We start from the raw sequence: 21,380 nt of genomic DNA, 5'->3' as shown, positions 1-21,380 counted from the left end.
CCATAGTCCATTGCTTCCCCTCCCTCCAGTGGAGTAGCCAATAACCTCCTCCTCCTTTTTTGTGTGTGTGTGTGTGTGTTTGAGCCCCTACCCTCTCCCCCCCCCTCCTCTCTCTCTCTCTCTCTCATGATCTCTCTAACCCATCCCCTCTACTTCCCCCTCTTCTCTCTCTCTCTCTCTCTCTCTCTCTCTCTCTCTCTCGTCGACCCCTCCCCTCTCGCTTATCTCTCCATCCCTCATCTTTCTCTCCCCATACCCTCCCCTTCTCTCTCTCTCTCTCTCTCTCTCTCTCTCTCTCTCTCTCTCTCTCTCTCTATGTCTCTTGGGTGTGTGTGCGCGTGAACGCACACACACGCTAATAAAAAGAGGAAAATGGTATAGCCTTTCTATCACCCAAGTGTGGTAGATTGGTTATGCCGTTTCCCTCTTGAATAACAGGTCTTGAGTTCAATTGTCCTATCTTTGAGGTCTCTCTCTCTCTCTCTCTCTCTCTCTCTCTCTCTCTCTCTCGGGTGTGTGTGTGCGCGTGCGCGCACACACAAGCTAATAAAAAGAGGAAAATGGTATAGCCTTTCTATCACCCAAGTGTGGTAGATTGGTTATGCCGTTTCCCTCTTCAATAACAAGTCTTGAGTTCAATTGCCCTATCTTTGAGGTCTCTCTCTATGTCTCTTGGGTGTGTGTTTGCACGTGCACGCACACACACGCTAATAAAAAGAGGAAAATGGTATAGCCTTTCTATCACCCAAGTGTGGTAGATTGGTTATGCCGTTTCCCACTTAAATAACAGGTCTTGAGTTCAATTGCCCTATCTTTGAGGTCTCTTGGGATAGTTTCCTACGATGTTGAAATCCTCTTCTTCTCAGATGTGTGTGTGGGTGTGTGTTAAATAAAAAGAGGAAAACAGTATAACCTTTCTATCACCCAGGTGTGGTAGATTCGTTATGTCATTTGCCTCTTGAATAACAAGTCTTGAGTTCAACTCCCGTCGTTGAGGTCTCTTGGGATAGTTTCCTATGACGTTAAAATCCTCTTCTTCTTCTTCTTCTTCTTTCCCTTCCTCCATATCTTCCCTCTCTCTGTTTGCCCCCCCCCCCCCCCCCCCCCCCCCCCCCCCCCCCCTCTCTCTCTCTCTCTCTCTCTCTTTGACATGGATAGATTACCCCCTTTCCATGTGTTCACTGGAGACACCCTCTTTGTCTCTCACACGAACCGAGATCACTCAGCTCATCAGAGAGGACTTGATTCAGCTAGACACTAGGAGGACATGGATACAGTCTATGGTTGTGCTTGGCACAAAGAGGTTTTTCTACAGAGAGAATCTTCTTGAGATTACAGAGGATGGTTTTGTGACCAGACCCGGCTAAATGAACACTCATCATCCCATGGATTATGATGTGTTATTGGACAGATGTGCACATCATCACATCAGTTAGAGATTGAGGCTGACAGATATAGAGGAGTACCAACAGAGCCTAGGGTTGAGAGAGAGTGAGGTGTGGCGGGGGGGGGGAGGAGAGAGAGAGAGAGAGAGAGAGAGAGAGAGAGAGAGGGGGATGCCTTTTTTTCTTTGAGAGAGGGAGAGAGTGGGGGGGAAGGAGGTGCCTTAGGAAAAAAAAGAAAAACCCCAAGCCAAAGCAATAGCGATATATATATATATATATATATATATATATATATATATATATATATATATATATATATATATATATATATATAGAGAGAGAGAGAGAGAGAGAGAGAGAGAGAGAGCAGGAGGCAAAGAGAGAGAGGGAAGATATATATATATATATCTTCCCCCCCTCTCTCTCTCTCTCTCTCTCTATATATATATATATATATATATATATATATATATATATATATATATATATATATATAGAGAGAGAGAGAGAGAGAGAGAGAGAGAGAGAGAGAGAGAGAGAGATGGGGGGAGGGTACATGAACACTCATCTATCCCATGGACCCATGGATTACGATGTGTTATTGATAGATGCGCACATCATCACATCAATTAGAGATTGAGGCTGGCAGATTTAGAGGAGTACCAACACAAGCTAGGGTTGAGAGAGAGCAAGGTGTGGCAGAGAGAGAGAGAGAGAGAGAGAGAGAGAGAGAGAGAGAGAGAGAGAGAGAGAGAGAGAGAGAGAAAGATGGGCCCCGAGGGGGGGGGTGGTTTAGAAATTGTGAGAGGGAGAGAGGGGATGGGGGATGCCTTCTTTTTTTTTTCCTTTAAAAGAGGGAGAGAGTGGGGGGGGGGAAGGGGTTTTTTTTTGTTTTTTGTTCCTAAGGCACCCCCTTCCCCCCCACTCTCTCCCTCTTAAAAAGAAAAAAAAAGAAGGCATCCCACCCCTCCCCTCTCTCCCGCTCACAATTTCTAAACCCCTCCCCATCTCTCTCTCTCTCTCTCTCTCTCTCTCTCTCTCTCTCTCTCTTTCTCTGTGCCACACCTTGCTCTCTCTCAACCCTAGCTTGTGTTGATACTCCTCTAAATCTGTCAGCCTCAATCTCTAATTGATGTGATGATGTGCGCATCTGTCCAATAACACATCGTAATCCATAGGATAGATGAGTGTTGATGTAAGCCCCCCCCCCCCCCCCCCCCCCTCTCTCTCTCTCTCTTTCTCTCCCTCTATATCTTCCCTCTCTCTCTTTGCCTCCTGCACTCTCTCTCTCTCTCTCTCTCTCTCTCTCTCTCTCTCTCTCTCTCTCTCTCGCCACCCCCCCACATCTTGGTATCTCTCAACCCTAGCCTCTGATGGTACTCCTCTAAATCTTCAAGTCACAATCCTCTAATTGATGTGATGATGTGCGCATATGTCCAATAACAAATCGTAATCCATGGGATAGATGAGTGTTCATGTAGGTAGGTCTGGTCACAAAACCATCCTCTGTAAGCTCAAGGAGATGCTCTCTGTAGAAAGCCATCTTGCACACACACATATGATATATCCATGTCCTCTTAGTGTCTAACTGAATCAAGTCCTATCTGATGAGCTAAGTGATCTCGGTGTGTGTGAGAGACAAGGAGGGTGCGTCTAGTGAATACTTGAAAAGGGGGTAATCTATCCATGTCAAAGGGGGGGGGGGGGGGGAGAGAGAGAGAGAGAGAGAGAGAGAGAGAGAGAGAGAGAGAGAGAGAGAGAGAGAGAGAGAGAGGTGGGGCCAGGGAGAGGGAGGGGGAAGACAAGGGGAGAGAGGGGTGACAGGGGGTGGGACGAACACACACACACACACACACACACACACACACACACACACACACACACACACACACACACACACACACACACACACACACACACACACACACACACAGAGGACAGGGGTATAGAGTGATAGGAAAAGAGAGAGGAAAAAGGGAGTGGAGGACCTTGAGGAAGGGAGGGGGGTTGGTGGAGGACAAGATGGAAGAAGGGAAGGAAGTTATAGGAGTAGATGGAGAAAGGAGGTGGAGGAGAGGGAGGATGTTGGAGGAGGAGGCTGAGGAGGAGGAGCAAGGGAAGAGGAGGAAGCACATGGGCGGTGAGAGGAGGTAGGGACGGCGGTCCTAAAAAAAAAAAAACTCACTCCAAAGCTCGCTCCCATTGAGCTTGCTTGAAGACCTGACTCCAATCCTAGGATTGGGGCACTTGTCATGGCCTTTTTAATAACTCATAAGCATGGTCTCACTCCTTGGTCCACTGAAACTTGATAAGAAGCTTTTACAATGGACAAGCTATCTCTACAAAGTTTAAAATAAACTGTTGATAATAACCAACATGGCCCATGAATCTTTGAGCTCCCTTATATTTTGTAGGTGGTGGAAAATCAGAAATGGCTTTAATTTTTCTCTCATTGTGGAAATCCCATTCTTGGTCACTATATGCCCTAAAATGACTCCATGTCTAACCTAGAATTGACATTCAAAAGGGTTCAATGAGATGCGATACAATTTGCACCTTTCAACCACTTTTTGTAAACATGATGGATGTTTATCCCAAGAGGAATAAGCACAAAGGTTGTCTAGGAATGCTTCACAAAACTCCCTAAAATATTCCTTGAACACAGTGTCTATTAATTGTTGGAATGTAGCAAGGGAATTTATCAAGCCAAAGGCTAACAAAAAATGGAAACACTCAAAATTCTGTTATAAAAGAACTTTTAGCTTGGTCCTCCAGCAAAATTGTGATTTGATTGTAACCAAAGTACCCATCTAAAAAGCTATAAGCTTCCTTGCCTACAACTCTTTCAAGCACCTGTTGTGAATATGGCAAGGGATAATAATCTCTCCTAGTGGCTGCATTAACCTTCTTTAGGTCGACACACTTTTAAGTTCCCATTATTTTTTGGCACAATGACTATCAAGAAACCCATTATGAGTGTTCAATAGGGTATATGAGTCCACATTGGATAAGTTTTTCAATCTCTTCTTGAACAATCTTTGCATACTTAGGATTCATTGGATAGGGTCGTTGCTGGACTGGTTTAGCAATGCTAATAATGGGAGTTGTGTGTTGCACCACGAAGGGTGGAATGCCCTTCATATCATAATATGTCCAAGAAAATATATTCTTGAATTCTTTGACAATCTCTTTAAGTACATCCTCTTTAGTCTCAGTAAGGTCTTAAGCAATAAAAACTAGTTTAGACTCCTTCTTTGTTCTACTAGTTCTATCTCCTTAACTACCGCCAAGCCATTGTAGACTCCACTAATTCCATCGGTAGGCCTTCGTTGGGCTTTGAAATACACAAATTTTCTCTCTCTAGTGTATAAGATTTAAAATGTTCAGGTGCATGATGTAAGTCTACGTGCTCTTCTTGTGCCAAGATCTTTGCTTGAATTTTTTCTTCCTTTTATTGTTGAGCTAACTCTCAATTTTGACATCTTCTTACAGTACGACTCATTTTTGGCTTCTCTTTAATCTCTAATTGTGCAAGGTCAAGGGTTCACAGACGGCAACACATGACACTTCGGAGATATTCACCCCAATTGTCTACCAAATTTTGATGAGCATCACCAACCCCCACGTAACTAAGCCATTTTGTGGTGGATCTCTTTTCATTATCCTAGCATGTACATTCACTTGATATTTTCACCTCTTATATCTCTTACTCCTCTTGTCTAGTTTTTGATTCTGGGTTGCTTCTGGCATAGAATCATTTGGATTCGTCCTCATTTGTGTCCTCTTCACTCCAAAATACATCATTATAGGATGTGGTACTTGGCCTTGAGATTTTTTCCCCTAAAACTAATAATGTGAGTTAGATTCCCTTTCAAGCTTAGAATCAATTTTTATCAGTGATTTAGTCTCTGAGTCACATTGTCACAACCTTCAGAGGCACTAGTAGCTTTAATGTTATTTAGGTCTTCACTTTTCGTATCCTCAAAAGGTATATGCAATGCCTTTTCTTAGCGGGTAGAGGATCCCTATGTTACCCTGCGACATCATTCCATAATGGATGACTAGTCCATTTGGCGCTTGAGAGCCTGAGGCTGCCGCAAGCATGTCTGCACATCAATCCTATCAGTCTTCCGTAGTAGAGTGACAAGCTCTACTTGGTGTTTGGGAGACGTCGTCTCCACAAACTTGATCTAAGCATGCATACTACTTCATTTTTGTGCACAAATAAATAAAAAAGAGAGTCTTATAAGACAAAAACTTTGTTCATTTTTTTTAAAAACATTTTGTACATTTGCCTACTCTTGGGAAGCATTGTAAGCATTGACAAGGTTTAGGTTATCCTTTAATTGTATGCCTTGCATCCATCTAGCATCTTCAAAAGGATAATTCTTAAACTTAATAAGATATCGTCGGATAGTCTTACCGCCTCTTAGTACCTTGTCTTCATGTCGGAAAATGGACTCGGGCTGCAGCACCTCCTCTTGGTCCTCGATCTCCGGTGGGTCTTCAATAGTTGGTTCTTGAGGTGGCTCTCCTTTGTAAGGCTTTAATAGGCTCACATGTAAAGCATTGTGTATGAGCCAATGATTGGGCAACTTGAGTTGATAGGCCATCTCATTGATTGGCCTAAGAATCTGAAAGGGACCATAGTACCTTTTTGCTAGTTTAGCATAGTACTTTTGGTGGCCCATAGGATTCTTGCCCGTCGTGTGCCTTAATCGAGCCTTTGGAAATTTTAACAAGACCCAATCGTTTTCTTTAAAGGCTTGGGCTCTTCTGTGCTTGTCAGCAGCAGCCTTTTGCCTTTGCTGTGAGATAGAGATAGCATCCTTAATCTTTTGAAAAGATTCTTGTAGGTCTCGGCTATACTCATTTGCAGCGAAGATCTTCCCATGTACCTTAAGTAGCAAGGGACTTTTTGATCTTCCCTCAATTACCTCGAAAGGTGCTTTTCCCGTGGAAGTATGTACAATGTTATTGTAAGCATACTCCACTAAGGGTAAGTACTTCTCCCATTGGGATCTTTGATCTACTTCCGTTACATAGGCTTTTAGTAGATCGAGAATTTTTAGGTTAGCTATTTCACTTTGGCCATCCGTTTGTGGATGATAGGCCAAAGAGAAGTTTAGTCTTGTACCTAAATTCTCAAAGAGACCCTTCCAGAAATTACTGGTCATTCTAGGATCTCTATCCGACACTATGGACATTGGCAAGCCATGGTACTTGAAAATTTGTGAAATGAAGAGGGTTGCCATTTGATGGGCTTTGATAGTCTTTTTGACAGGTATAAAATGAGCTTGTTTACTGAACCTGTCTACTATCGTCCATATTCTCGTATTCCCATGGATAGACTTAGGCAATCCAAAGATAAAATCCATGGATATGCTCTCCCATGGTGAATTAGGGATTGGCAAGGGTTGAAGCAATTCAAGTTGCTTCCCTCTATCAAATTTTGTCTTTTGGCATACCACACATTTGGAAACATACTCCTGTATGTTCACTTTCATGGTAGGCCAATAGAAATATGTTTCTATTCCCTTTAAGGTAGACTGAATGCCTCTATGCCCCGCATAAGGTGGAGCATGAGATTCATACATTACTTTCTCACGTAGTGAGTTAGTAACGCATAGTCTATTGCCATAGAGAAGATAACCATCTTGTAAAGTGAATGGTTGTTCTTTCTTCCCTAATGCTAGGGATGAAATCACATCTCTAAAGTCGGGATCAATAGCGTACTAATCTATCATTGAAGATAGATCATTGTGAGTTGCTATGGAAACCGCATTCACTCTCGGCCGTCTTGAGAGTGCATCGGCTACTTGATTGTGCTTGCCAGCAATGTGAGCAATATGAAAATGAAATTGCAAAAGGAAATTTGCCCACCTCATTTGTTTGTCGGAGAGCTTGGTCTGCGTCATGAAGTACTTAAGACTTTGGTGATCCGTTCGCAGAATGAAAGGAGTCCCCAATAAATAGTGCTTCCATGAGTCTAAGGCATGTAGAACTGCAAGGAGTTCCTTTTCGTATATGCCTAGAGCTTGCTCAACAGGGTCGAGCCTTTGACTCTCATAGCCTATGGCGTGCCCTTCTTGGAGCAAAACAGCTCCAAGGCAATCACCACAAGCATCACATTGGACCTCAAATGGTTTTGAGAGATCTGGTAGTGTAAGCACAGGTTGAGAGATAAGCTTTTCTTTAAGCTTTTCGAAAGCATTGTTCTCCTTAGCAGACCATGTATACCTAACGCTTTTCTTTGTTAGGTCATGTAATGGTCCCGCAATTTGTGAGAACTTTTCTATGAAGCGTCTATAGTATGCACACATACCTATAAAGCTTCTTAGTTCATGAAGATTCCTTGGTTTAGGCCATCCTTTTATTACCTATAACTTGGATGGATCCATTTGGATGCCATCCTGAGAGATAATGTGACCTAAATACTGAATCTCTTGCAAGAAAAATTCACTTTTCTTTCGATTAACATAAAGTTTATTCTCTCTTAAAACTTGAAATATTACCTGGAGATGTTACTTGTGTTCCTCCAATGAATTAGAGTAGATGATAATATCATCAAAGAACACTCCAGTGAAGGTTCGATGAGGCCTGAACAGCTTCTCCATCAAGCGGTTGAATGTGGCTGGTGCATTGGTCAGGCCAAAAGGCATGACAATGTATTCGTAAAGACCAAATGTAGTACGAAATGCGGTCTTTACAATGTCTGGATCAACTATCCTTATTTGATGATAGCCACTTTTTAGGTCAATCCTACTGAAGTAGGTCGATCCTTGTAGCTTATCAAATAGGTCTTCTACCCGTGGAACGGGAAACCTATTCTTGATAGTGATCCTATTTAGTGCTCTATAGTCGACACACATACGATATGTGCCGTCTTTCTTTTTCACTAATAGCACAGGTGAGCAAAATGGATATGAGCTAGGCCTAACCATGCCCTTCTCAACTAACTCATGCACTTGCCGCATAATCTCCTCTTGTTGAGCTTGAGAAACTCTATAAGGAGGTTTGTTAGGCGGTGAACTTCCTGGAAGAAGTTCAATTGCATGGTCATCATTACCTCGTTTAGGAGGTAGCTCACAAGGGATGTCGTCAATAAAAACATCATTAAACCCCTTGAGAAAATTGGATAACTCTAATTCCTTTTGGTTGCTTTTATTTTCTTTTGCTAAAGCATTAGGTTCATTTTTAGAATCTTTAACAAAAATCATGTACACAAAAATAGAGCTCTTTATTGACTTGTTGAAAGCTGGTGTATGTACAATGGGGATGGTGTTACCCATTTCCTTAGCATCTATATACATGTCTTTTTCCCTGAACTTAAAGGAGATTCTCCTTTCAGGAAATTTAACATCGGCAGCAAGGCGGTCAAACCATGGTGCCCCTAGGATTACATCCTCATGTTTGAGAGGAGAGATAAAGAAGTCCTCTTTGTCCACATAGCCTTGGACATGAAGCCTCAATTTCCCGATTAAGGGAGTGACTGAAGCTTCTTGCCCCTTGAAGGCACTGTCTGCGGGTAGGATATCTCCCATCTCATAGGATTTTATGCCTAGCTTGGTGGCCAACTCTATAGATATAAAATTGTGAGTAGAACCAGGGTCAAAGAGAATAAAAGCATCATGTTCTCTTACCTTTCCCCAAGCATGGCATAGAGGAGATCCTTTGTGATTTGTTTGGTGAGTCTCCTCATCTTGGATTTCAACCAAGGAAGCTCTAGGAGGATCTTGGCGGTTGTTCTTTTGGGGACAAGCGCGGTACGCATGCCCTTGTTCGCAGCACTTGAAACACCGGTTATCCTTGCGATAACGCTCAAGCTCTTCAGGAGAGAGTTTGTTCTTACCTTTGTAAACTCCCTTCTCTTTAGCTTTGTTGTAGTTGCCCTTAGGAGACTTTTGGACATTGTCCTTCCCCTTAAGCTCATTGGAACCCTTGTTTTCCGGGGGCTTATTATTTCTTTTAACCCCCGTTTGGAAATTGATTCTAGAGGCCACCATAGTATGGTGTATTACTGCCGATATGGTACGTGGCCTTTGGGAGTTGACATACTCCGCCATTTCTTCGGTTAAGCCCGCACAAAACTGTTGCTTTTGCTCTCCAAAATCCAACTTTTTGAAGACAGTGGCTTTGAGTTGTAAGTCCCAAAACTTGTCTACATATTTGTGGATGGATTCATTGGGAGAGAGCTTTAAGCTTCGCCATTCGGTGAGTACTTTGTCTTTGGCATCGGTGGCCAAAAACTGCTTCATAATGGAAGCTCTTAAAGCTTTCCATGTTCATGGAGCTTCACCGTTGGCTCGTAGGCTAGACCACCATTGTCTGGCGGACTTTTGAAAGTTCATAGCTACATGGCGTAGCTTAGAGGACTCCGTGAAGCCCTCATCTCCAAACGCCGCATCGAATTGTTGGATAAAGGCCAAGACTTTGTCCGTAGCACCAAAGGTACCATCATAGGTAAGGAAAGAGATGCTCTTTTCCCCCTCTTTGAATTTCTTCAGCTTGGACAACCTCTTCCATGCGGCATAGGATTTCCTATGGCCTCTTCTTTTTGATGGTTCAAAGGTTGCACCATCACTTTCTTCAGAAGGTGAAGAATTTGAAGAAGGTGGAGAAGAGGGTGACCTCTTTCTCGCCTTTTTCTTGTCTTGATCTTTGTTGTCTTCACCATAGCTTTCATAAGAGGAAGAGGATGAAGAAGATGGAGAAGAGGGTGTCCTCTTTCTCGCCTTTTTCTTCTCTTGCTTTTTATCATCCCTCTTTGAATTGTGGTGAGGATAGGAATATGATGGTCTTCTCCGCTTTGGTGGTGATGGGGAGCGTTTAGCCCGCCGTCGTCGTGGAGCCATCTCCGCCGAGGTGGCGGGAGACTCGCTTCTTTATCGTTCCTTCGGTGGAGGCTCTTGAGTTCTCTTTTGGGAAGGAGATGCATCATCAAGAAGTAAATTCTTGAGCCCTTCGTATGGATTATCTTCTTCTTCCCAAATCGGAGAGAGACCTCTTTTGGTAGTCTCACAAGGAGGCTTCCTAGGTGTTCTCTCGTCATGGTGATGAGCTTGGAGAATCCCGTGAGCACGGAGCTGCCGTTGCACTTCACTTTGGAGAGACGGATTGCCCATGGCTTGTTGAAGCCTAGAAACAAGATAGTTAACAAGCATTGAAGCATCATTAGTAGCTTGCTCATGAGCAAAATCAAAGCTATCAACATTAATTTCACTCTCTTTACTATTGTCAGCCATTCTAACAACTTTTAGGTGTAAACTTTTTAGGTGTACTTTGGCACTTCAAGCCCTAGTTGCTACTCCTCTTTACCCCTTTAGAAAAAGCACTCAAGCTACTGTACCCGCGGCTCGAATACCATTAATTGCAAGGAATAGAAGAGAGGGTCCTTCAACACCAAAACAACACCGGCTCCTGTCAAGCTTCTAATAGCTCAATAGTGGTTAAGCCGTAGGCAAGCCCCGTAGGACTCCACTATTAAGACCATAGCTCTCGACGGTGATGCCCCGTTAACTGCACAAAGGCAGGCGCACTGCAAGGCTGAAAAATCCCTATTCTACTTACTCACAGGCAATTAATAATACCAACCATTTGTAGCTAGCTTGAGGACCTCCCTTCTTGAGCAAGAAAAGAGAAACCTTGTGCCCTGATACCAATGTAACATTTAATGGCCTAATAACTTATGTGTAGTGGAAATTAGCATGAACATAGTGGGCATTTCATTAGAATAGATTACTAATGAGAATTACAAGAGTGCTTGGGTGGAGAGAGCAACAAAAAGCATAACACCTAGTTAGATAGCATCAACAATACTTTCAAAAGAGAGAGAAATTAAGCTATTGACAACAGTTGAGGACCGGATTTGCATGGAGCCGGTCCCCCCTCCAAAAGGCTTTGTATTATGGTTTCTCCCATCAAGAGAGACATTGTACAATACAATTCTTTGTGTTCCTTCAAGACTAGCTAGTGCAATGAAGATGGAAGCTTCATGCACTAAGCAAAACACTTAACAAACACAACTTGAATTATCCCCGTTCTCAGACCCAAGACCTCACACACCTTCGAAGATGGTGAGAGCTAGCAGGGTATGAGAGTAGATTGAGAGGAAGAAGGAGTATCTTACGAGAAAGATGTACATCTCCTCACATAATCACTCATATTAGCATAGCTTAGCTTAGTAATTAGCTTGGTAGAGGAGATGAACATGCATTGAAGCTTGGCTCTTGGTTGGATTCGCATCCACATGCCAAGAGAGTGTTGAGGTAGGCTTCTATCTCACAAGCTTGGAGTAGGTGATGAGTTCTCCATTAAAGCTTGGGAAGAGATAGTCTTCTCTTTCTTCACACATGAGATTGTGTGAGTGTGTGTGTGATAATGCCAAGCAAAAATCAATCCCCCCCTCTCTCTTGGGCGAGCCCCCTTGCTATTTGCTCTTGCTGAAGCCTCATTGGCCCTCCCCAAGTCAAGCCAATTACAATTAAGCAGCATAAGTGATAGCCTTCTGACATGTGTCCCCCTTTTCCCTTTTGTGAGAGCTTGAGGTAATTAAATAATTAAACTAAACTCTCATTGGATCCCTTTGCCTCCTGGCCAATAGGAATCAGGCAAGCCATGGGGCTCTTGAATGCTCATTGGACCCTTTGGGAGACTGCCCAATAGTCTTTTAGGAGACTTAATTCTTATTGGTTTCTTTTATTAAATGTTTTTAAATTAATTAAACTAGATTTACTCTAGCTTAATTCTCATTGGTCCACTTCAAGGGTCATCCAATAGGAATTGGGCACATCTTGTGGGCATCTGGGCTAGGGAGCTGACATGTGTCCCTAATTCCCTTTGTGTAAAGGGGCTTGTGTGTGTGTGTGTGTGTGTGTGGCTTTCTCTCTCATCCCCTAGAAGAAGGGCTTGCCCCCTCCCATGTAGGGATGTGCATTGACTTTGGAGAGCACACAAAGCATCCAATTCCCCCTAAGCTTTAACCCTTTGGACACAACCTTTGAATTTTGGAACCTTAGCATTTTGGAAGTCTTAATGGGCTGAACCTTAGGGTCTTTTTAGCCCATTGTTTCACATGGCTCTTTTGCAGATGGCCCCCCCTTTGGATCCCTACTGTGGCCGGTCTGCTAGCTTAACCAATATTCTAGCTTTTTCTCCCCTGGCACTTCCCCACATTAAATGATCAGATTAATATGAGAAAATCATTTAAGAGAATTAGATATTGATTATTATGACAATTTCAATCAAGAAAGGGGTATACCCACTTTTTGATGTTTTGAACTCACTTTCTTCCGATATGATAATAGGTATGGCCAGTGGGTTGGGATCTACTTGAGGTTGAGGTTTTGTGGAGAACACTGTATCAGTAATCCTAATCCACCTATGTTTTGGCTCAAGCCCTCTTTGGGTCTATTTTACCAAATTCCTTAAATTCCCGACTCGCTCAATCTTCTCTACAGGGTTTGGGTAAGTCCCAATTTTCTTTGTGATTTCCTTGGGTTTTAGTCCTTGTGGCTTCTCTTGGAGGTTCTCGCCTGATTTGGTTAGCCTTGAAGACACTTGCTGCATCATTGGTGGTATGGGAGTGGTTTCCTTATGTCCTTCCCTAATCGTGTCTTTGCTTGAATTCTTCTCGTGGTGTTCCTCATTGATTTTTTCCCCTATGGTGGCACTTTTAGTCTCCATGGTTTCTATTGAATCAGACACCGATCCCTATGCTGGTTTTTGAACTAGGGTTTGTATTCATTGTTTTTAGTGATTTTTTCCTTCATGTTTTCTTCTTCCTCACTCAATCAACTGATGAATCATCTCTCTCTTTGAGGATGTAATTTATATTTTGGAGCATTGACCATGTGAGTGCATTCACTGGTACTATAGGTGTAGTTTGTGGCATCCCATCGGTAGTCTTGATTAAGTTCAATGTTGTAATCTTGGGTGCATTTGGATTATTAGGACACTACACAATCAAATGATCTATGCCACAATGATTACAAGTGAGTATTGGCATTGTTGATGTGCTCCCTTAACTTGTTTGTACTGGTGTAACATTTGTATGCATTTGAATAGGAAACTTAGCTACTGAATGTGGTCCACCACATTTGTAGAATTGAAGAGGAGGTCTCCTGGAAATGATATGATGTTTTGGCCTCTTGTTGCAGGAGCAGAATCTTGATATACATGCTTGAATTGTCCCCAATTGTCCTTTATGTAGTGCTGGGGACACTTCTCAAGCGTATCAACTCCATAGGTGATACCATAGGTCTATGTCATCTTCACTGTCCAAATAGGTACTAGATGGCTCACAACCTACTTGGTTCATAGGGGTAATTATCAGATACAAAGGCCGTGGTCCTAGCACTAGAGGGGGTAATGGTGTGGTTTGGACAACATTTTGGGTTTTGGGGACTGTGCTGCGATGGTTGCTCAATAGGTCGGGCATGCATTAATGCACGAACTCAAGGCAAGTCTGTCCAGGCTAAGGGTGGTATATTTTCCATTATACCATGCCTAGCACACACATTGCAAGTCTCATTAAACTTCACTCTAAGGGTAGGGAATTCATTGGTGCTATGTGGTCCCAAGCAAATAGAGCACCATTGTTGCTCCATTCTTGGATACATATGATTGTTTTGTGGGGTTCAATCACCCCTAAGGCTTTCTTGGATAGCCTTGGTGAGATCGGCCAAAGTGATCTCAAATATCTTTTGTTCTTTCAAAATTGGATTTATTATCATTGGCTCATGCTTAGATGCTTGTGAGCTAGTAAAAGATACCCTGGCTCTTGCAATCATTAAATTGTCTTTTGGTTGGATTGCATTGGTAGTGACTGCTTCCCAAGTAGTGGTACCTCTAATTACTAGACCATTGTAGATACCCTCATGTTGAAATACTCTAATGAATTAATGCCATTATGGATCATAAGCCCTTGGAATAATTCGGGGTGTAGGAGCTACATGAGCATGAGAGACAACATGTACAAATGATTGATACACACTTGTAGGTACTGTTGTAGGAATTGTGCTACTGTTAACCCTCACGACTCACGGACACCCCATCACCTATGACGGACGTGTATTATGTATTTGGTAGAGTCAGGTACTGGGCTTGTCGGACCAATAGGAAAAGGGTAAGAGTGGTCTCCGATGAGAGGCGCACTCTAACTGTGACATTCAAGGGATTAGTTGGCTAAGCATGGGCGCCCAAGTGTGAATGGAGTGAGCTCATATAAAAGCCAACTAAACCTAAAATTCACTCATTCTCTCATTTGTGCAATAGAAGAGTGCTCTTGCTCCATCTCCATCTCCATCTTCTTCTTCTTCACCTCCTCGTGTGTGTGTGTATGAGAGAGAGAGAGAGAGAGAGAGAGAGAGAGAGAGAGAGAGAGAGAGAGAGAGAGAGAGAGAGAGAGGGAGAGTGTGTGTGCGATCGAGCATTACGAAGGCACGACGGCGGTGAAGCGGTTGAGCGCGGCATGACTGCAGCTTCTTCTTCATCGCGGTGAGGAATCCACCACGAAGGCGAGCATAGAGCGGTGAGTGACACACCCTTTGCTCTCTTGATCTTGCTAGATTAGTCTTGTTGTGTGCTTGGAGCCATTTGTGGCTCGCACACGGTGTATCGGCAAGTCCCTTGCTTCGACAGTACGGCAAGGAGCGCACATTTTTGGCGCCGCTGCCGGGGAATCGCCCTGCACTAAGCCCAAGAGGCACCTTGTGCTTCTCCTATGAGTTGTTTGTAGTAGGAAAGAAGAGGAAGAGGAAGAGGAATGAGTTGTTTTTCTGTAAGTTGTTAATTTCTGTGTTGTCTGCAAGTTCTGAGATTTCTGCATAATGTTGTGTTTTCTGTTTGCACACAGTCTTTGCACAATTAGTAGTCGTTAGCTTGTTTGCAGTGAATGAATAAGTAGGAGGCAGTTAGCAATTTCTGTTTGCACACAGTCTGTACACAGTTTTCTGTCAAGGTTTGGTTGCACACAGTCTTTGCACAGTAAGGTAGTGAGAGAGGAAGTAGGTGGACAGTTAGCTCACTGTCAGTAAGCAGTTAACAGATTAGTCAGTGGTTAGCAGCACTGTTAGTAAGTAGATAAGGTAGTGAGCTGTTGACTGGGAGGTTAGGTAGGTGAGAGTGTGTGTGGCCAAGAAAGGGTCACCTAAACCGCGCGCGGTCATCACCAAAAAAATAAATAAATAATTTTTTTAAAAAAATAAATAAAAAAAAACCGAAAATATTTAAGCGTGAGTGACTTTGGGGCTACACTAAAATTTTGATCGGGATCGGGATCGGGATCCCAAGCCCAGGCCCAGGCCTCAGTCCTCAGTCTTATGATATATACTAGACTCACTCTTATATATATACCCTACCCCCTCAAGAGGGAATGAGAGCTTGTGGGGCAAGTCCTCCACTCTCCTCCCTTCTCTTCCCACTTGCACCCTTAGACTTTCTAATTTGGGCCTAGTTCCCTACTAGAAATTGACGGTTTTAGGGATTCCGAGGGCATAAAGTGACCAAACGGAGGGCTGTAAAGCACGGCATGTCCCTCTGACCGAGACGCTCGTTTTGAGCTATCATACGCTCTATTCTATAGCTGGGTCAAAAAAAAAGGACCAAAAAATCAAAAAATAAATAAATAAGAAAAGACTTGGGTTGCAAAACACCCAAAATTACTAGGTGAGCAGCCTTCACGGACCCTCACTGACACTTCTAGGGGATCCAAGTCATATGAACCTACGCTCTGGACAAGTATTAGAGCACGAGCATATTGGTAGTGCCTCCATTTACGCGGGCACCCATTATTCCTCCACCCTAGGTTCTGGACCTTCGGCCGGGACTCAAGGTAGCGCGACCCAAGATCCTCATATCGCGTCTAGTGATTCTTCCTCTGACTACGAAGTCATGGAGGGGTATCCTACACCAAACCCTGATAGTTCAAGTCAAGACATGCATGCCATGGGCCCACGGCCCGGGTCCAGCGTGTTTAGCCGCTTAAAAGAGACCCTTAGTAGAGCTACTCGCTTCGAACATGCGGTTAATGAAATAAATGAAGGGAGTGGGGAAGTAAATTTGTCATTCATGCCTAAAATGGACCCTATGCTTCTTGAGAGTGTGCATGTGAATGTTCCATCCACTGCACCTCCTGATCCTTTAGGACTATCTCCCTCTGAGGTTTTACTACCCGATGGTAGGAGTCTTGCCGAAGTACAAGAGATCGAACGCTATATGCAAGCAACAAGGGAGAGGGAAATTGGGAACCTACGAAGGATAGAACAAAGTCGAGCCCTGAAAGAAAAGGCTCCTATGACAACAATCATGCCAGCCGAGCAACCGAGTGCTCCCAAGGTAGCAGTCATGGAGGGGCAAGCTATGGGGAGCAATAATGCTTCCACTTCAAGGGAAACCTCCAGCACGCCAAGCCTAGATGGGATATTCCTAAACAAAAATTGGGAGTATGACCTACAAGCAAAAGCTTTAACTGATAGGTACACAGGACACACCTATCATGTGGGTTGGTTAGATGTTCTACAATCCACATCGGGTGCTACTAGCATAGATGAGCAACAACAGAAAGTCTGTGATGTCCTCCATAGGATTGTCGAGTTAGAAAGACAAAACACAGGGATCAACATGCCTTCAACATGCCTAATGAGATTCTTGGATACGGGAAAGGCCAACCAACCAACCCTGTCACAAATGGAGACTCCCTCAGTGAGCCCCATTGATCCTCCATATGTTGTTTCGCAAGGAGCCTCAGTACAATCTGAGCCCACAAGTGGCAGCTTTACCTTCCCAGATCTAGCTCATCTTTCTCTTAACAATGGCCAACACCATCCACTTATTTGTTTCCAAATGCTAAGAAAATTCTTTTGAATTGACAATCTACAGCCAGAATATTGCTCGAGAAGGGGCGGAGGTATTAAATTAACAGCATCCTTACCGTGACCTGATCCGAGACGTTTGCTAAGAGCGAGCTCGTAACTCTTCAAGACAGAGAACCTCTATCAAAATAATTTGTGGGCAATGTTGCGAGAAGCAGTAAACCTAGCTTTGCTGCCCACAAAGAGAGAACCCAAAAATTTGAGGAAGCTTCAAATTGCAATGAATTGAGCCAACAAGCCAGCAAGCAAGAAAATGGCTAGAAACACTTCACAAAAGGAAGCCCACAATCAGTGCATTCCAAGAGGTGACATTCTGAGTAGGAAGCTCCACAAGCACTATTTTTGCTTTTTGAAGCACACCACATTTGGCATACATATTGACCAAGAGAGTGCAAAGCTCGACATATTTCTCAAGCGCACCACATTTGGCATACATATCAACAAAGACAGTGCCTAGGACGACATATTTCAACAAACTGTGACAAACAATATAATTGTGATTTTTTGTGCCCATATCAGCATCTTGCACCACATGCCTTCAAGATGCATGCGTAGGTGATTGCATCTACTGAAAACAAACTAGATCTTTCTCTTGTGGGGCAAATCCTACAATCAATGCATTCCAAGAGTCCACACTCTAGATAGGAAGCTGAAAATAGACTAGAGCTTTCTGGCCCTGCTTCTGTAGCGCGTATCCCACGACCAGTGCATTCCAAGAATTTGCATCCGCTGAAAACAACCTAGAGCTTTATGGCTCTGCTCTTGTTATGCACATCCCACATTCAATGCATTCCAAGAGGCGACATTTCAAACAAGAAGCTCCTCAAGCAGTTTTTTTGCTTTCTCAAGCGCACCACATTGGGCATACATAAAATCTTTCTAGCCCTACTCTTGTTGTGCATAGAGCCACATGCCTTCAAGATGCATGCACAAGTGATTGCATCTACTGAGAAAAATCTAGAGCATCCTGAAATCACTACGTTCCAAGAGTCCACACTCGGACTCTGGAGCTACTATTGTTGTGAAAATCCCCAATCAGTGCATTTCGAGAAGTCCAGACAAGAAGCTTCTCAAGCACTTTTTGTGATTTTTGAAGTGCACCACATTTGGCATACATATCAACCAAGACAATGCCGAGCACAACATCTTTCTCAAGCGCACCAAATTTGGCATACATATCAACCAAGATAGTGCCAAGCATGACAACTTTTTCCAACAGACTCTGACAAACAACATAATTGATTTTTGTGTCCATATCATCATAACATCTTTTTGTGTCCATATCAGCATCTTGTGCCACATGCCTTCAAGATGCATACATAGGTGATTTCATCTATAGAGAGGCCCTTGCTTTGCATCTGCTGAAAACAATTTTTGGCCTACTCTTGTTGTGCGTATCCCACGACCAATGCATTCCAATGCTTTCCATCTGTTGAAAGCAGCCTAGAGCTTTCTGGCTTTTCTCTTGTTATGCACGTCCCGTATTCAGTGCACTCCAAGAGGCAAAATTTCAAGCAGGAAGCTCCTCAAATAGTTTTTGTGCTTTCTCAAGTGCACCACATTTGGCATACGACCAAAGAACTGCCAAGCACAATATCTCCTCTCAATAGCCCTTGGGGTTGGAAATCTCTACTACATGCCTTGAAGATGCACACGTGTGTAATTGCATCTGGAGAGAGACCCCCGCTTGGCATCCACTGAAAATAGCTGGGAGCTTTTTGGCCCTGCTCCTGTTGTGCGTATCTCGCAATCAATGCACTCAAAGAAGCGGTATTCGGGAGAGGAAGCTCCTCAGACACGTTTTGTTCTTTTTGAAGTGTACCACATTTAGCATACGTATCAACCAAGGCATTTCCAAGCACGACAATTTCTTGCAGCAATCCTTAAATAACAATATCAGAGTGCACACCGAGACAGGAAGCTCCTCAAGCACTTGCACAGAGTCACATGCCTTCCAGACAAAAGCATAGGTGACTGAAGTTGGAGAAATACAATTCCCTTGCATTCACTGAAAACATCCTAGAGCTTTTTGGTCCAACTCTTGTTGTGCGTATCCCGTCATGACGAGGGCATTCCAAGGGACGTTGTTCCAAGTAATCCTTGCATGAGGATACAGGGAGAGCTTGCTTTTCATCCACTTGAAAAATCCTAGGGCTTTTTGGCCCTGCTCTTGTTGTGCACATCTCGCAATCAGTGCAGTCCAAGAGACGATATTCTGGATAGAAAGCTACTCATGCACTTTTTGTGCTTTCTCAAGCACAACAGAGATGGCATACATATGGAACAAGATAGTGCCAAGCATGGCATATTTTTTCAACTTACTAGCCCTACTCTTGTTGCGTAGATCCCGCAATCGGTGCAAACCAAGAGACAACATTCTGGACAAGAAGCTCCTCAAGCACTTTTTGTGATTTCTCAAGCGCACCACATTTGGCATACATATTGAACAATCCATTGCCAAACATGGCATCTTATTTTGATAGCCTCTGACCCACAATATACTTTTGAATTTTTGTGCCCATATTAGCATCTTGCATAGAGTCACACGCCTTCAATATGCATGCGTAGGTGATCGTATCTGGAGAGAAGATCTCAGAGGACCTCACTTCCCCTTTGTTGGAAACTGCCTACAACTTTCTCCTATGGGGAAAACCCTGCAATCAATGCATTCCAAGAGTCTACACTCCAGACAAGAAGCTCCTCAAGCACTTGTGTAGAGCCACATGCTTTATAGATGTAAGCATAGCCTTCAAGATGAAAGGATGGGTGGCTGCATTTGGAGGAATACACTTGCTACTGTTATGCACATCTCGCAATCAGTGCATTCCAAGAGATGATATTCCGGACACGAAGCTGCTCAAGCACTTTTTGTGCTTTCTCAAGTGCATCACAATTGGCATACATATCAACCAAGACAATGCCCACTGAGCGGAGAGATAGGCTCACTTTGCATTTGTTCAAAACAACCCAAGGATTTTGTCCATCTCGATATCTTCCAAATTGCGACATGCCTTCAAGATGCAAGCCTAGGTGATTGCATCTAGATAGATGCACTCGCTTCATGTAGCCTGAGATATGCTTGCTTCACATCAGCTAAAAAATATTATAGATCTTGCTCGCTCCCCTGATGTTTGGCATATCCTGCAATCAGTGCGTTCCAAGAGACGAGATTTTGGACAAGAAGCTCCTCAAGCACTTTTTGTGCTTTCTCAAGTGCACGATATTTGACATACATATCAACCGGGACACTGCCAAGCATGACATCTTCTTTCAATTTTCTCTGACTAACAATACAATTGTAAATTTTTGTGCCCATATCAACATCTTGCGTAGATCCAGATGCCTTCAAGAAGCATGCGAAGGTGATTGCATTTGGCGCGAGGCCCTCACTTTGCATCTGTTGAAAACAGACTAGAGCTTTCTCTTGTGAGGCATATCCTACAATCAGTGCATTCCAAGAGTCCACGCTCTAGATAGGAAACCGAAAACAACGTAAAGCTTTTTGCCTTGCTCCTGTTGTGCGTTTCCTGCGACCAATGCATTCCAAGAGACGCTGTTCCAAGTCATCTGTACATGAGGATATAGAGAGAGCTTGCTTTCCATCTGTTGGAAACCGAGAGAGCTCGCTTTGCATCCGTTGGAAATAGAGAGTAGCTTTGTGGCCCTACTCTTGTTGTGCACATCCCGCAATTAGTGCATTCCAAGAGACAACATTCTGGATAGGAAGCTCCTCAAGCACTTTTTGTGCTTTCTCAAGCACACCACAGTTGGCACACATATCGACCAAGATAGTGCTAGGCATGGCATCTTGAAATTTTTGAACAACCCATGCCTATAGCACTCTCATCATGAATTATATCACCCAGGGGGAGGCTTTCAAAGTGCTTGCAAATCTTTGCTTCAAATCTTGTGAAAAGAACCCAAAGTTTCCTTGCCACAGCTGTCTTGAGTATATCTTGCAATCAAAGCACTACAAGAGACATCCCAAAAAGGATGCCCATCAAGCACTTACCTGCTTTGGTGAGGGCACCACATTCGACATACATGTCAAGCATACATACTCTAATCCATGTCATCAAGGTGCAAGATGCATCTGGAGACTTGCCTTCGCATCTTCTGAAGT

General features: G+C 43.5%; 1 pseudogene; it reads right to left on the bottom strand.

The window, feature by feature from the left end:
* Window positions 1–17,525: 17,525 nt before the first annotated feature.
* On the bottom strand, window positions 17,526–20,891 carry LOC147448241 (putative pentatricopeptide repeat-containing protein At3g05240; annotated as a pseudogene).
* Window positions 20,892–21,380: the final 489 nt, after the last annotated feature.

Source organism: Adiantum capillus-veneris, chromosome 11, assembly GCF_014529385.1.
Source record: "Adiantum capillus-veneris isolate H3 chromosome 11, ASM1452938v2, whole genome shotgun sequence".
NCBI classification, from domain to species: Eukaryota; Viridiplantae; Streptophyta; class Polypodiopsida; order Polypodiales; family Pteridaceae; genus Adiantum; species Adiantum capillus-veneris.
Note: the sequence above shows the minus strand (reverse complement) of the source record. Positions and strands in the feature narration are given on the sequence as shown.